The sequence below is a fragment of the Lynx canadensis genome, chromosome A2 (assembly GCF_007474595.2).
Source record: "Lynx canadensis isolate LIC74 chromosome A2, mLynCan4.pri.v2, whole genome shotgun sequence".
In the NCBI taxonomy this organism is placed as follows: domain Eukaryota; kingdom Metazoa; phylum Chordata; class Mammalia; order Carnivora; family Felidae; genus Lynx; species Lynx canadensis.
In genome coordinates, this window is record NC_044304.2 from 87,783,923 (window position 1) to 87,802,630 (window position 18,708).

Sequence of the window (18,708 nt, forward strand, 5' to 3'; positions counted from 1 at the left end):
CTCTATGCCTTAAAAGTATTTACAAAATAATTTCTTAAAAAAACACTATTTAGATCAATGTTGCATAACTGAGCGAGCCACAGGAAAGGATAGTTTTATTACTTCGCTTAGTATTTATTGCCTGAATTGTCTGTGAAGGGATTATTTGTAAAATACACATTCCAATTCTACGTATGTGGCATGTTTCTGTGGGAAAGTTTGTGTGCATATAAGTCTGTATACAGTGAAGATACACATGTCAAAAAGACATGAAATGTATGTGGGAATATTATGTTTTTCACCAGCTGTGTGTTACAGCCATAGGATTTCTTCCTTATATATTTATTTGAATGAAAGTCATAGTCCTCCATCCTGACCCATAAAATGTTAATCCTTTCAAGAACGTCTCAATTTCTTTTGTTAAAGGACTCTGTATAACAATATCAAGACCAAATCCTTACTTGGAGCTAACCTTTTCACCTAAAGGTGGATAACCAGACTTGAAATGTTCAATCTGTATGCCAGCACTGACTTAAAGTACACGTATAGAATCCTTTGTTTAAATTCTCCCCAAATTAGCAATCAGCATTGTAATTTTCAAGCTTGGTATATACTGAGTAAGTGAGTGAATGTTCTATGCAATTTTAACATTATCTGGAATATTTGCATAGGCAAAAATGCACTCTTTTGAATGGCATGAGAAGGGCTGCTAATCAAAATTCCTTTGAGTATGAAAATCTATTTTTCCTTCACACTGGTATTGCTACTTCTCCAAAATCCTTATAATGAAATTTTACAATTTGTATGTTTACTTTCAAAAATGAAGGTAAAACCAATAGCTATTAACTTTTTTCCATACTGGAAAGTGTCTACATCCCATGAAATACCATACTTTATCATTGAAAGATGAATAACATCTGTAGGGATCTCAAAAGGTCTTGAGTTCAGAACCTGTTGAATGCTAATTTGAGACTTTGTGTACAAAGTTTGCTGATGACCACACACGGACTAATACCCAGCAAGGTTAAGGGGACTCTGTACAGTGGATCTGCTAGCAAAAAGTCAAAAGGTACATTTTGCATGCTGACTTTAATGGAGTTTGTGCGTGTGTGTGTGTGTGTGTGTGTGTGTAAAAGTAGCACTAGCCATCTTTTCTGAAGAACCAGAGCACATAGTTAGTTCAAGCAAGTTTAATATTCACCTGAGGGAATCTTTGAGACTTTAACTATAGGAAAATTGAGAGAAAAGTGCACAGTTGTTGCAATTACCCAAATTTAGTAAGTCACAGTCAATGCTACCCTTAAAGTTCATCTCAAACTCACAGACACCTTTCAATTGCTACCACTAACAATCCAGTTCAAGACACTATCCTCTTACTTGGACTCATGCAACATAACTAAATAAATTCAACTACACCATTCGATGCCCTGGACACAGAATAATCAGGGGGATCTTCTTAAAATATTACCATATGATGGAACTCCTCTTCTTGAGTCCAGATGATAGGGCCAGTATCTTATTAATTCTCATCATCTTCAGCCTACTTAGATCTATAGTTCTGTTATGTCTAAGGTCACTCAAAAATTTTATGGTCTAATTCTTAAAGCTGGCCTCTGTAAGAGTTTGTAATTTCATAAGCAAGCCTCATTTGACTTGCTGGATCTGGTAAGCAATGATTTTTTGCATTATTATTAACTCAAAATATTTTGCTTTTTTAATTTTTTCCCCAAAGGACAGGAAGTTTTGCCCAATTTCCCCTTTTTACAAAAACTCACTGAAACAATCTGCCACTGAGCATAGTGAATAGCCACTTGAAATTGTTTACCGAGGTTTTAAAGGTCCAAGAGTCAGAGAATTCTAACTGATCTTTTAGTGCTTGATACAGTTGTGGTGATGTTAAAGAATTGTTTCTACACCCATGGAAGTACCCAGTCCTTTCAAAATTGCTAAACCTTACAAGGACAACAACAACAACAAATGATAATAAGAATAAATAACAAATAAAAAACAAAGAACTCACCTCTTTCAGACTACTTTTTTCATTTTATGGTAATTTAAAAGAAATAGAGTGGGTTTTTTTTTGAGGGGGGGAAGCACTCATCTTTACAAATGTATTTTTCCCTAGGAAATATTACACATAAATCCTATTATATAGTGAAACATTTTGGATGCACAACTCCTACATAAAGCTCTATCAGTCTCTCCTTGCTGTATTTCCAAGGGAGCTGACATAGTAATTGTGGGGGAAATAAAATTAGAACACCACCTCCTCACACCAGTTAGAGAAAAGCATTCAACATTAAGGCAATTTGCAGTTGGAGAAGTGTGTTACTTAGTGATACTATAATTCAATGACAGAATAAACTGTCAAAAAATACAGTTAGGCTTTTTTAGCTCTTGATGCACTCTAAGCATTAATGGTTCTAGTAACGTGAGGACTGAAAATACCCAGGTTTAACCACTAGCTTCAGGTAATTACCTATATACAAGCTGGGTGTGGACAACTGTGTTCCAATGGGCTCAGTATTTTGAGTTTCATATTTTGGACATTTTGCTGTTAGAAAGCCATAAAAGAAACATTGAAATGGAGGGAACAAAAGTCCCACAGTAGAAAGCATCAATTTTCACACTAGAAGGAATAAAAAGAGGAATAAAGATCCTAAGTTGATCCTCAAGATATGACTGATTCTTGACCTATATTTATTTCTGAAATAATTTATGGCTTTTGAAACCACAAAAGATAGGTGCGAGATCTTAATAAAATCTGAGGTACTGTAACCTTACAGTAAAAGTATATTCTTAAGGATTATAATGATGCCACATTTATTCCCGCTAACAAAACTGCACCAAATATTGGTTATTGAAATATTTTTACCGTAGACCATTTTGTGGAGTAAAAGAAAAATGAGTATTTATTTAGTTCTACTTTACACCAGGTGCCCTCACACCTTTTATATATGTTATCCTTATAAGGACTTTATGAGGTAGGTAGAGTTATTCCAATTTACAGATCGGAGGAACAGCAGTCAAAGAGGTAAAGAAACATGAGTAGGACCTCAGAGCTAGCAAGTGTCAAAGCTATCTGAGTTTAAAGTCAGCACAGGCCCCATTCTGCTTGCTCCAACAGAACTATTCACCAGAATTGAGACAAAGGGTTGTCCTTTGGCCTGAGTAGAAGAGAATGCTTTTTATAGATGTACTTTCAAAATCAATGCAGAGATTAACATGTGAACACACAACCTTTACACTACAAACACTGCCTATAGCACAAATCACCCCAAGCACACTCATGGGACACCAGGAGTTCTGGCTCCTCTACGTTAGGAAAACCAATGTTAGAAGGTTTTTACTCTGCTAAACTATAAAAGTAGCTGGCAAGTGCAGGAAATAGGTGGTTTGAAGCGATGAATGAAATGATTTCATTGTATACTGTGTATTTTTTTTCTGCTTTGGAGGACGTAGAAATACCTTGATTTATGGGAAGAACGGCTAGATCTCTATGCTTTGACTTTGAAACTAGTACAGAAAAATTGGAGGACAAGTGTGCTCATTCATATGTAAAATACTTTTGCATATTGACTTCAGATCAAAAGCAAATAGATATTTAAAATTCCGACAAACCAATTGTCAGGGGAGAGGATATGAATGTATTCTGTTTCTTAAATATCCGGGAAGAATTAATATTTAAATTTACTTGATGCTGTTGATACTTCATTTTCGAGCACATTGATAGAAGCTTATCATTAAAAATAGCAACAATATATTCAAAAATGGCTTGGCTCTGTAGTAATTTTAATCCTGACCCCAATTCCATCTGGAGAGTGTAGTCTGCTTAAGTATACAGTATTTAACATAGGGTCTTATTGGATTTACTCGGAATAAAATATTTATATTTTGAGTTTCAGGTTACTGAAAGAGCAAGAATATTCAGCTTCATGTAATTCCTACTAAATACTATACACATAATATTTTAGTGACTTTTGTCTATGTTATGGTGCAGAAGCTCCTGTGTATACAAAGTTTGCTCTAAAATGTCATTTATTAAGTCCATTTTTTTCTAGTAAAAAGAGTCAACATAGAAACAATTAGATGCTTACTATACATGAGTGACCAGTAGAGTTAATTTCACATGTACACATTAGTACAGTTCTCCAAATGTAGATGTGGGGAGGAAAAGTAAAGCTGAATACCCAGCTGGAGCCAAATAGGAGATCCAGACTTGGCTCAACTTCAGGAACTGGGGACTCCTCATTTGTTTTAGGAACTGGGAAGAGGGGGACAAGAAAGAAATTTCTTAACAAATTCAGGGATAAAAATTGGGGGATAGCAAGTTGTCATTCACTTTGTCTTTTGGCCAAAATTACAGGTAGAAGCTTTACTCCTTCCATAGCAGACTGTTAGACTGGGAGGGAACCATTACTTGCAATTCACCAACAAACAACCAAAGCGCTTGGTACACCTCAAGATCTTAGAGGTAATGCCCTGCTGAAGACTTCCAGAAAAGGTCTCACTACTTGGTGGCTTAGCAAAGCTGTGGCTGTGTTACCTAGTGCTCTAAGGCCCAAGGAGAATGGAGGTGTAGAGCTAAGTAATAGCATCATTTGGTTGATAGCTCCTGCTAGCTGAATTAGATTTGCTATTGAAAACGCAATGAGACAGCCTCTGGGAACTCCCATAAATACTTAGGAAGATAGTTGCTACGCGGAGTCTGAGACCTTGCATTAGGACTTGTATACCAAAGAAAATAAAAGTATACCAAGAAAAATACAAGTGATTCATTGATGTAATTGCTGGTAATTCCTTTAGGAACTCAAGTTCCAAGTACTCTGCAAGGACCATTAAAATTTATTTTCTAGGTAAGAAAAGAAGGAATATTAGTGACAAAGTAACTCGTCAAAGACCACACAAGTTATTGGAGCTGTATTTTAATCCCAAATTGTTGATTCCAAAATCCAAGCTTTTTTCCAGGATTCATATGCTTTGTACATAATTATCTTCATCCTATAAATTATACTTACTTACAGGAATAATGTTAAAGTTTCAAGTTTTATATGTACGTGTGTGTGTGTTCTATATGTTTTATATATATATGTAATATATACATATTATATATATGTATTTATTTATGTTATATATATGTTACTTATATTTGTTATATATGTATACCTTTTATGTAAGGCTCGGTTAAAGAACCAATACAGGGAGTAGATGGTGAGAGCAAATATATAACAAAGCCCCAAAAATCTAACTGTCCTTATTCTATATAAGTGAGTATTTGGGGAAATTTTTTTCAGAAATGGCAAAGTTAAAATGATAAACAGTGGTGACACCAACTTCAGTTTAATAATGTTGAACATTCGAGTATCAAAGATGCTCGAATTTGAAGAAAATATTTTCATAAAGACGGGAAAACAGCATCATCCCTCAAGTAACGTATTATTTTAGATGTAATTTTAAATAAGCAATTCATTAAATTAATAATATAAATAGATATTTTTCTACATCCTAAATTTTATGAATTCATGTTGGTCGATGTTTGGGAGAAATCTTATTTGTAAATTGTTGATCACTTTCTAAAGAATCATCTTTTTCTGGGGGCCTATATTTATGCTTTTGAGGGAATTACATTTCTATAGGAAAAATGACAATTAATTTCATATAGTACTATTTGAATAGAGATGTTAAATCATAAAACCAAAGGTAAATACTTGTAAAAGATACTTGAATGAAGTTTAGGAACCATTTCTTGTAATTCTGTTTATGCCCTAACTCACTGATAAATTCATTGCCATGATTTATTCCAAATTATTAGTAAAATAGAAAGATTTTTTTGTGACAAAATTCCTGGAATAAATCTGATAATTTTACCTCCAGAACTTCTTATACAATTATGAAAATTAGGATTGTATTTAGATAACACTCTTATGGATGAATAAACATTTCTCTTTTGTGTTTGGGCTTCTACCTATACCTAAGAAAGGATGCTCTTGTCGATTTGCTGATAACAAATCTAAATTACTTTTGCGGTATTTGTTTATTCAGAAAATGGTTATTGACTGTGCACTATATGATAAGCATTGTTCTCTGCATTCGGGAGAATGCATATGAATCCTGGAAAAAAGCTTGGATTTTGGAATCAGTAGTTTAGGATTAAAATGCAGCTCTAACAACTTGTGTGGTCTTTGAAAAGTTACTTTATCACTAATGAAATAGAGAATTCCTGATAACTATGACTGCTTCAACCTATGTCATTTTTATCTTAGACCAAACACTTTTATATCAGCACAGCTGGTCCTAGTAATAACCCTAAGAGGTATATTCTATTATTACTATTCCTAATTTATGGTGAGAAAATTTATTAAGAAACCTATACATGGTAAATAGCTCAAGAACATAATATGGGCAGCTTGGCTTAACAATCTTTGCTCATGGTTATTATGCAGCACTTCCCTTCATGCTTTGAAACAATAAATCCAGTAAACAGCTCTTAATATTTAAAACATTTCTTATGCCCATGATATTAGGCCCAGGTGGACACAGAATCTTCATTTTAATATATGTTCAACACATAATTGTATCAAGTCTCCGATTTAGACTTTATTTATTTATTTAAGACTATATAGTAAACATGAGCATATGTGATACTGGATTGTATAAAATATGGAAAGTAAAAAGGGGTAAGACAAGATACATAAGTAACAGCAAAGTTGAGTTAATCATGGACAATGTATTGTGTGATCTTTTTCCTCTCTATTTTGTTTATTCCCGCTTCCCCAATGCAGAGAACAATGCTTATCACATAGTGCATACTCAATAACTATTTGCCGAATAAACAAATACTGCAACAGTAATTTAGAGTTTCTGGATTGTGGCTGTGACTGGCAGAGCAGAATGATGGGATAATCAAAGACAGGCAGATTTAAAAATGTAAGACATCTTCTAAGATGTGGTAGGAAGATGAAGGGAAATTACTGACTGGGGGAAAAAATAGAAGGGGAGGAAACCTCTTCAGGATTCTGCCCCAACAAGGACATATATGGTCCTCAAGATACCTATGGGCCATGTGGCCAGGGTCTCCAGGTGGCAGCTGAATATGGATTGAAGTCATCAAAACTCTGAGTGTGTACCACATCCATGGCATCCCTCTGAATAAAAGACAGTAGTTTGCTTCCATGTTTTATATCATGCAACCACAATTCAATGGATGAGAGATGTCTGCCTGAGCCAAAGTCTACGCTCTGTATGTCTCTGACATGGTCTGGCATAATAACTCTTTCCAGTAGAAATATTTTGTTATTGAATCCTAACTGAAAAGATTAAATTTACTCTCACAGGGATTTTTAATTCCAGAGACATGGAGAATTGAATATGGCAAGCAACCAGACACAGAGGGAAGGTTGTAAGAAGAACCCAAGACAATAAAAGTCATTAAAAGGCAGAAACATTAAAAGGTGGAGAGTAGAATACATACAATTTGTAGGCGGTGTTAATAGAATAAGACAGGGAGAAATGATAATCTTCTGGCACAAATTTTTCTACATCATTTAGATGCAGAATGTTTGAGAATTCCCAGTGTCTCCATTTCCTAGTTCAAGCTTCACCTCACTCCAAGAGATTAAAAGAAAAGTTACTATAATATCCATTTCTAAATGCACACACAAGAAACAAACAAAATAGAACTATCAATACTGAGACTATTTGTTGAAATGGCTTCCTTTTGAAAAACATTTCAACAATGATTGTAATTTTGAAGCAGAAAATGAAATAGAAAAGTGGGCCACAAGCTAAATCAACAAATGATTGCTATAAATTATTAGAAAAAATAGGTGACAGGGTCCAGCTGTTTTTGTTTGACCATATTTACTGTCTTAATACCCATAGATGATACAGCCATATCTCATTCAATAAGTGAAATACTACCTAATAGAAATAAAGGCAACATGGTTTAAAGTCAAGGATAATTCTATGTAAGCTTAAAAAAAATTCTGGAATTCTATGTTCCAGGCTGATGTTTAATTAGAAAACATTGCTTCTGAAAAAGAAAAGGAAAGATAAACAAAGAAGTAGTAAGTCAAAATAATGTGTCTCCTGGATTGTTTTTCCTTACATTCAAATGACTCTTACAAAAATTCAAACTAAATTAATGTGCATATCCCCTCTCTTTTGACTAATTTAGTGCATGGTGTATTTACAAACTCACTTGTTCCGTTTGCAGCCCCCATGCTGGCACAGAGATCTATGTTCTATTGCTTTGATTTCTAACGCTTAAAACAGCAAAGCTTTTGTGGTGTCAGCTGCTTTCATTAATAAACACAATGACAATATTACAAATACACCAAGGATTAAAAGGAAGAAACTTTCTACAAATGTATCTGGCAGAAGAAATAAATGTATGCTTCAAAGAAGAGCATCACATTTTTCCAAACCTGGAAGAAAATGAATGATGGCTATCTAATTATGGAAATGATGTCAATTTATACCATTTCATATACAAGTTAGATGGTTAATAAAATAGAATCTTATTTCATAATTTGGTGGAGCCGACTGGGATGCTAACATAATACCTACAAGTTCACAACACATGAGTCTTTCTGCCATTTGAGTTAATCTTTTAATATACATTTTCACGATTACTTCATTATCTAACTTTATCAGATAATGATTTAAACTTATTTTCTATTTGGTTATAATATATAACTTTATTTTCCTGAGGGTTCAAGCTTGTATCGAACTATGTACTACCTGAACAGTGATCTCAAACCTGACAAGCTTTAAAAAAAGTTGATGCTAATATAATTAATCCTGAGTAGAAAACAGGTGTCACTATTTTATTTTTTCCTCCATCTCACCAGCTGATTTTAATATATACTCAGTGTTGAGAACTCTACATTGTCCCCCAATTCATTAAGTATTATGATAAAAATAATGTCTATTATAAATTGTAAGGAACATTCTTAATATATAAAAACACTTCTCAGTGTAGAGAAGAAAATAGGAGCATTAAGTTTCTTCATCACTTACGTTATCTGTAAAAACGACGGAGCATTGTAAAATATTCAAACAACTTTATGTGGATGCAAGCCCTGGGCCCTATCTCTGCCACAAATCCTCAAGAATAAAAACAACGAATTATCTAGGGCCTCAATTTTATAATGAATAAAATTAGTGAGTGGGCCTACAGGACATGTAATATCACTGGTTGATCATTTTAAAATTTGGGCATCATAGGGGCACCTGGGTGGCTCAGTTAAGCATCCAACTCTTGATTTCGGCTCAGGTCATGATCTCACGGTTCGTGGGTTTGAGACCTGCATTGGACTCCGCACGGACAGTGTGGGACTTGTTTAGGATTCCCTCTCTCTCCCTCTCTCGGCCCCTCTCCCACTTGTTCTCTATCTCTCCAACACAAATAAACATGAAAAGCATTTTTAAGTTTGGGCATTAGAGATAATCATTATATTTATGTATCTATATAAATGCTCTTTATTATAAACCTTGCTTACTGAATAAAATGTAAGTGGTAGTGAAGAATTTTAAAATTAATTTTAATGAGTTTATTGTTTTCTTTAAATAGAAATTATTATAATTGTATTCTTTAGATATTAGAACTAAAATTCATAAATAAAAAGATACTTTTTTTCAGATTTTTCTTCTTTGCTCTAAAAAAAACAAAATTCTGCCTTTTTACTGTTAGGTCACAATGAACAGCCTATAATTAATCAGTCACAGAAAAAATGACACTTTCTTGGGTAGAATATAAAATAATGTGATCACAGACTGCAATGTTGTTATTAATGCATGTAATAAAGATGAAATCAGTTTTAAAAATAGGATGCTATTTGTTAAAACTGACTATAACTGGTAACAATTCCTTTGTATGAATCTTCAAAGCTTTTTAGTAGAGAAGATATCACTTGTCTTATTAAAGAGCTTCATAGTTAACAGATATTAAGACCTAAAGGTGTTTATCTTTCAGGCTATTTTTATTTAAAAATGAAATGTCTTCTCGTAATGAGAGTTCCAGCCAGAAAAGTAAACAACTGTTTTAAAAAGAAAAAATGAAAAGAAAGAAAATGACAAATATAAGTGTCAGCAAGCACATTGCAATTTCAGTCTTCAAGTTGCAAAGATGAATGAGACATCAGGTGCAAACAGCTCTGTTAGCGTAGCCCTGACATAAGTTATGGAAGGCGAACACGTCTTGGTACTCTAAGTTACAATGACTCACTCCCTTGTGATGATAAAGCATGTTTTATATGCGTTGTTTTACATTTTGCCCATCCTCCCAATTATAAAAGCCGAACATTTCATTTAAAAAATGAAAGTGACATTCTGTAACATAGGAAGTACACAAAATTAAAGTGCAACTTCTATTATTTCTTAAGGTGCCTAACACTGCAGTGAATTTTTAAATGGAAGTTACAGGGTTTTGCAGTGGGGATTTTTATGCTAATAAGGCTGCACAATAGCAAACACTGTGACAATTTTGGATTATAAGAAAATGCCATTACACTTTTTTTTTTTTTGCCATTTGCTGTGTTTATACTTGTGACAGTCATATGAGATACATTTGATATGTGTGCAAAAAACTTTATACGGAGTTTTCAAGTGGAACAGAGCAACTGAAAATTATTCTAAGATTTTGTGAATATTGTGATAGACTTGTCTTTAGAACATACATATATGTAAAATCTCTGATAATATTTTCAGACTTCCTTGCATTTAAAAATTTAATTATTGAATCTCCTTGGATGTGTACAATCGATTCTCATGAAAAGCTCTTGATGCATAAAGAGATTTCCATGCTGAAAACAGACAGTGTGTGGCTTAATGTTTGCCAAGTGTTGCCATCTTAAAATCTTGACTGTTGAAACAATAACATTTTGGCTGCTTTTATAACACTCATTTAATGTTTACAGTTTAGTAAATGCATTTTTAGCAACAGAGGGCTTACCTAATTAAACTGGACCAGTGTAAGAACTAGGTCAATGTATTGTGAACAAAATAATCCCAATATGGTTGGGTTACAGAACAGCTCAATTTTGCTCATTGAGTTCTATCGATTTTTGGCAGAGAGGAAAGAAAGTAAGAACAGATGGTAGGAGAAAGAAATTGAGCTGTCGGGTGATGGAATACACTATCACACTGAATTATAAAGAATGGTGCTCCAATCTCCTGAATACTTATTTCAATTAGGGTACAAAATCAACACATACCACTTATTCTGAAACAACACAAATTTTTCAACAAAAATGAGCAGAGAGTTCAGTTTCACGTTGTGACCATCCAGTATTAACATAAGACATTGCATGAAAGGGAAAGGTTGTTTTTTGCTGTTGGTTTAGTGAAACATAAACTGTATTTCTTGTTTGGGTTGGAGACTAGAAAGAGATTGGCACTTACTCCTTGACAATGTGAGTGTTCAGACCTGAGGGTTTTATACTACCTTGAAGCTTTAAGCTTTAAGCTTTTACTTTAAGCTTTTATATATGTATAAGCTGAATGTAAATATATAAATTAACACTTTTGCCCTGACAAAGAGGAGAGTGTTCTACATTCAAAGAGACAAAAATGACTAGAAAACTTCATTCTTCTCAAAAGATTAACAGAGATCTATCAATCTACCATAATATGGCAAATTAATTTCATGTTGATATCGGCATTTCTTTCAACTGCCTTTTATTCTTTTATAATGTATGTCTAGATAAGTAACATCTTGACCAGCAAAATAGTAGTTACATGTAAGATTTGTAAAAAATAAAATGGAACAAAAATAAGTAAAACCATTAATGATGAAGACAGAATTCTTATAGTTTAAATGAACTATTATGATACAAAAAAATATCCTATTAAGAGAGGACAAAATTATATTAATGCTAAATATTTTTAAAGATTTTTTTACTAAACATTATATTATATTCTGCTTATATGGGAACATAATCATCTTGAGTTTTTTGCATTTGCTATACCATGAGGATAACAATGTAAGCCGTATCAGGGTGCTTCAAACAGTCAAAGAGACAAAGAGCAGCTGTTACCTTATAAGTTCAGTCATAGAGGAAGAAAGCTCGAGGATCAAAAGCAAGATTTTGCTATGCTTTTAAATTTCAAATCTCAAATACACTCTTTTTAAGTTTTGTATCAGGGGCACCTGGGTGGGTTGGTTAAGCGTTGGACTTTGGCTCAGTTCGTGATCTCACAGTTCGTGGGTTTGAGTGTCAGGCTCTGTGCTGATTGATAGCTCAGAGCCTGGAGCCTGCTTCAAATTCTCCCTCTCTCTCAACCCCTCCACTGCTCTGTGTCTCCCTCTCTCTCTCGGCCCCTCCCCTGCTCACACTCTGTGTGTGTGTGTGTGTGTGTGTCTCAAAAATAAATAAACATTAAAAAAATTTAACTTTTGCATCAAAATGTGTCTGTATTTTATGAGTTAACCAACCAACATATTAATTTTGTACATTTCCATACCGTCAGTTATTGGGATCAAATTGGCTTTGGACCTCTACAAGGCAAAAATAAATAGCTTGGACAGGGTGATACAGCAAATATCTTTGGCATTGCAGACCAAGAAGCAACACTGAGGATGCTGTGTAGGTACTTCTGGAACAAGACACAACAACACATTTCCACCAATTTTTCATCGATAAAAACTCCAAACTTGATTTATGGAATTGAACTTTGAACTTTATATAATTTTCACATTACAAATATAATCTTGTTTTGACTTTGCTTCCAACCATTTAAATATACAAACTCTTCCTACAAGATACACAGAAACCAGCAGCTGGCTAGATTTAGCCCACAGATGGTAATTTCCTGACCTCGGATTCAACCTATCGTTTTATTTGTGTTTTGGAAAGTATTTAAATTAGAGAAAGAAACATAAGTTTATTTACCTGAAACAGTTATGTCTCTTAACCTGAGATACACGTTTCTGATGTGTGTACCTAGAAGGCTTTGAGGAAAATATTAATTTAATGACTAAATTCTGAATTCTGATCCCTATCACAAAGGAAAGAATAAGCCTTTGTTTTTCCCAACACTATTTATGGCTATAGTTCAGCGACAAAGTATGGTGACAATTATTCTTTGAAGTATAGTTATTATTTAATATCTTAGTTATAATTCACATCCTCAGTTTTGTTCTGTTTCATGCATTTGGACTATTTTTGTCATATAATCTTTTAAGGTATCAATGCTAACTACAAAAAAAAGTAAGAGCCTTCCATTGAACCATCTGAATTATTTTTTTTAAATCTTTTTTAAACGTTTATTTATTTTTTGAGACAGAGAGAGACAGAGGATGAATGGGGGAGGGGCAGAGAGAGAGGGAGACCCAGAATCTGAAGCAGGCTCCAGGCTCTGAGCCATCAGCCCAGAGCCCGACGTGGGGCTCGAACTCACGGACCGCGAGATCGTGACTTGAGCTGACCGAGCCACCCAGGCGCCCCCCAATCTGAATTATTTTTAAAAACACTTATAAAAATGCTATTTATTTGCCAGGAAGATGGGATCAAATACATTTAATACAAGGGAGAAACCGAGAATGGACAAGTTCTCTACTAAGCTGCATAGATGATGGTACCATACGCTGAATGGTAGAGGTCAAGAGAAGTCTGAGAGGAGAAGCTGATGAACTCAGGCTGACATAAATTCAAGTTACATATGAATTGAAATTGGTACATCCAATGGGAGAGACCTGGCCTGCAAAGAAATATATGAATCTAAAATTCACAAGCAGAAATATAAACCGTAAATCAAATCCTAGGGTCTAGAAATACGAGATAATGCACAGTTTGTGACTATCAAGGCAAGTGCTTTACTGTTTATAATTGAGTATTCCAATTGTTCATCTGGGTACTTCTCAAAACATGTTTTAAGTGAATGAGCTGAATTAAAAACTAAAATATAACCTGTGATGTCCATAGTTGCCAAATTGTTCTTATCCCTGAACAGAATAACTCATCACTTACTGTAAAACTAGAGCAGCCACATTATCTAAACACAGTTTTTCTCTTTCTTCTTGAAAGATTGATGAGCCTCTTAACATTTCATAAAGACTGCCCATTTCATTTATGCTGAGAAGTAATGCCTCCAATAAAGCATCTGCAATAGAATGTGACAATCGGCTCTAGTCTCTGATTTCATTCATTTGTCAAAAAGTTTGCCAGAACTTAGAAACCTTTATATGAACCAGGACCAATTTGCCACTGATGCTGGGGTAGTATTTGGATGTTAGGAAGGGATTTATGGTTTAGAGAGTAAATCCTGTGGAACACAGAGGTTTTGCATTATTTCAGCCTCAACCAGCCATATTATAGAAGTTTCACTTGAGTGTTGCATAAAATTTTCTTCAAGTCTATAATAATGGTTTGTATGCTAAAATATCTTAAGCATCAACTAAAAAAACAGAGGCTAAAATAGTTTGCTTTTGCAAAATTACTTGATACATTACTTTTTTTTACTTCAGTAAACTTAATTATGTAATGGCATATGATTAGCTATGCATTGCTGGGAAACCACACATAATGATTCACTTCAAAAAAACAGTGAAAGATTTTATGAAAAGCTGTACCATTTTCTAAATAAAAATATAGAATAAATAAAAATCTAAAATTAGAATTAATGCTATAATCCTAATTGTTCATTTTCTTATGTGGCCCATCTACTTAAACAGAATTTTTTTCCCCAAAGATTTTAGATATTACTATGGGTCTTTAGTTAGGAAAAGATCAACAATTTGTGTTTCACTTCTTGGAAACGCAATAGGCTCTGAATTTTTGCATCTCAAACCGCATTGTAAGACTTACATCAGGAATTTTAGAACTCTGGGATTTTGTAATTAATTTTTAAAGCCATCTTTTTCTCCTGTAATGAGTGTGTAGAATTGCACAGTTGCAGCCTTTGAACAGTGATTTCTTCCCAATCACTTGGAATCGGATCTTTTTCAATGGAGAGGAGTGATTACAAATGACGATTTCACTTGTATGAGGTATCTAAAATACATAAGCTCATAGAATCAAGCGTGTGGAATGGTGGTTACCAGGGGCGAGGGGTGGGGGTAGGGAATTCGGAGCTTATTAATCATCAGGCATAATGTTTCAGTTAAGCAAGATGAATAAGCTGTAGACATCTAATGTACAACAATGCATCTATAGCCAATAGTAATGTATTGTACATTTAAAAACCAAGAGGATAGATATCATGTTAAGTGTTCTTACAATTAAAAAATCATAAATGTTTAGTGTTAAGCAGACATGAAATTCTAAAACCTCTTTTCCTTACAACTTGTTCGACTTGTTCTACTTTGGCTTTTAGCTTCTTCATCCATAAAGGATGGGAAATGTCTACTGCCTAGAATGGTCGTAATGATTACGCGAGACAGCGTACACAGAAATCTTAGCACTATTTCTATTCACATTATTGTCTATCATCCCCATTATTAACTGTAACAGAAATATGGGAGTTTTTTCGTGTAACTTTAAAAACAATTGTTTCACTGCTAACCTTATTCAAACATCAGCATGCATCAACATCGGGGAATATCAACCATTCTCATAAAAAGGAAATAGCAAGCTAGCACCTCCCTGTTTAACCTATGTCAGATGATTATCCCAAGTGACCTCTTTCCCTGGCTTTTGAGTCATGAGGGCTCACCACTCAGAGGAGGTATATAGGCAAGGTTAGTAATCAGCATTCGGTGTTATTTGGGATGCTGGATCTAGGGTTGAAAACAGGAATTTTCTAGAGAACAAATTCTATTCCCTTCCTTTGGGGCCATCTGGATGACTTAAGGACAGAGCAGGAAATAAAGAGATAAATGATTTGGGTTATTTAAATGATACCAGCAAATGTTTTGATTGGAAATCTACAGCAGTCTTTTTACTTTTCTTCTTTCTATTACTATCGTTTTGAATGAACCTATCAGATAAACATTTTATCAGGTGGATGCATGTACTATTGAAAGCTTGATGTATGAATCTTACATGTCTGGAAGTAGGCAAAGGAACAGACTCTATGTGAACCTTGCTTGCCCCACTAAAGAATGCTCTGAAGTTTTATAGGAGTTTTTATTTATGGTCACAGTGATTCACCAACACTAACAAGCATTAAATTTTCACAGCACTCCTATCACTTTATTTGGCATGGGAAATGGTAAATCTGTGACAGCCTAAATATGGGATTCTGATTAAAACTCCCAGTATTTTTTTTCCTAAGGATAATTCTTTCTATTTAGTTGCTCCTTTTTTAATATATGCAATATCTTATTTCCTGTAATTTATAAATTATTTAGGATGCAGTTCTTAAATTTCAGCAGATACAAATCTTACTACAAAGTGCAGATTTAGAGGTTATTCTGTGGTATGTTGTAAATTGCTGAAGCAATTTAAATAAAGGTCCCAATTAGTGTGACTGGTAAGAACTTTGAAAAAAGGAGCAGCCAAGTCAAAAAATTATTATCCAGACTGGCATAGAGATCAGAGGGGTGTAAATATGTTTCTATTGGGATTTCTACACAAATGGTTCTCTCTTCCTGTATTTAATGGAAACCATGCCATGAGTTTGATGTATACCTATCAAAAAGAAAAAAAAAACAATTCTATTATCTTCTAAGATGTATGAGGTTATTATTTATGAAAGATGGCATGGGCAAACCGCTAGGGTGCCAGATTCATGCCCGTAAGAGTCTGGAACAGTGGCTTAAAAATGAGCACATTTCCCAAGGGACAATAGTAGAAAAATCAGTATTGTAAACCAACTGAAGAGCTGATCTTCCTATGCTTAATCTCTAAAACTCAAGAGTAGTGTTTCAGAATGTTAAAGTATTTCTTTAAGTGTTTAACAGAACTTTCAAATCTAACAGAGAGCATTCTAGTGTGCCACAATCCCTCCCATTTCCTAGCCACTCTCACAACTTTAATTTGTGAACTGAAAGCAATGCCTGATTGACTTTAGTAAAGAATTCAGACAATTCAGTCTGGAACCATCTTTCCAAGTACATCACATCAATTTTAGAGTATGCAACGCTCAATACAATGGTGAAGATAAGTGACTCAGGAATTTTTTTTTTTAAATGACACCATCTAAGCCTTCTTCACTGTTGCATAATACTGTCTAGGCTTGAGGCATAAAAATTGGACCACTTCAGGGGTGCTATCAAGTTTCTTGAAAATAATTCTTGGAATAGTTTTCTATGATTAGGAATACCCAGGGAAGAAGTTAGGAAAATGCTACTTCAAAAAGTTTAAAGGACATGATGAAGCATGTTCATTCAAATAAAGCTTATTGTTCTGTATGACTCATTCAAGAAAAAAGAGTTAAAAGAATATAGCTATAATCCAGTGGAATGCCTTTAGAATTGTGATATAAAATGAGAGAACTATAGGGCATACAAAACAGGGACTTTATTGTATGTAGCTGTTACGCTTCACAAAGCATATTTTGACCCATGATGTATCAGAAGGCAGGTTATAATAAACAACCTACATATAGATTACCTGTGTTTGGGTATCCTTGAGAGACCATGTATTTTTACTTCTAAATGACGATGATATCATATTGTAGGCCTTTCCTTATAGGATCTGCCCATAATTGCCACATAAGGTAAAAATCTCTTTCCATTCTTTTCCTGAGCTAAAATGAACTACATATTGGGAGGTACAATTTCAATTTATTAACAAGTGAAATATAATGAGATTATGGAAACATGTCATTACTTGGCAATAACAATTTTTATGCATTCCATGCATGATTTCTATATGTTCACTTTTTATAAGGGCATTCAGAAAATACCCCCATTTAGTTACTATTGTTATACAACTCAGTATCATTTTAAGCTTAAATATTTTATAGTTTGAGTTGTTTCCTATCTCAAATGAATGAGAGATATAAGAAAAGTGTGAACCAGTATATTTTAACGTTGTTACTCTCCCCAATCCTGCCTTATAGCATTTGTATCCTCTGCTAGATTCTAATTTTCTGAACTGATTCCTCCTATACCTTTATTGTCTGAAAACTTTTTGGTAGATCATATCAACAACTCTATGTTAGCTATACCTACTGGAATATCTAGTCATCTTGGCTCTTTTAATTCTCTCTCGATTTATACATCTTGGCCTAATCACTGCTTATCACTTTCTCAGAAGAGAGGGAGAATACTAGAAAGTCAAACACAATAATTACCTATATCTACACCACCAAGTGGAGCCAACCTTTACTGAAATGATTTATTCAACCTCATGGGTAACACAACAGAGGGAAAGGCAGTCAAACAAACTTGTCTTTTTTCCTCAAAATATAGCTTATGTACTTACTTAATTGCTCCCACCATTATCTCAACTCTTGACTTATCTCACTTGTACCCTTCCTTCAATCCTCATTTCTTATCTTATTCCTTTGTGAAGAATACCTCTTTTCTTTCCATTACACTAATTACCTATTCTAACTTTTACCACTTGGTAACTTTTACCACTGATACCTAAGTGTGAGCCATTCTTATATTTTCTATTAATGTCTAATACTTACTAGACATTCACCATGCCAACCACTTTTGCTTAGTGTCCAGATGTATCATCCAAGATACATTTTTTTTTTAATTTTAGAGATGGAGAGAGAGTGTGAGTGAGGGAGAGGGGCAGAAGGAGAGGGAGAAAATCTTCAGGAGTCTCCGTGCCCAGTGCAAAGCCTGATGCGGGGCTCGATTCCACGATGCTGCTGGAATCATGACCTGAG

At 34.2% G+C, this 18,708-nt stretch overlaps 1 protein-coding gene across 1 annotated transcript in view; it reads right to left on the reverse strand.

The window, feature by feature from the left end:
• The window catches only part of SEMA3A (semaphorin 3A), a 211,958-nt gene that overhangs the window by 175,800 nt on the left and 17,450 nt on the right, over positions 1-18,708 (reverse strand). The window lies entirely within an intron of this gene.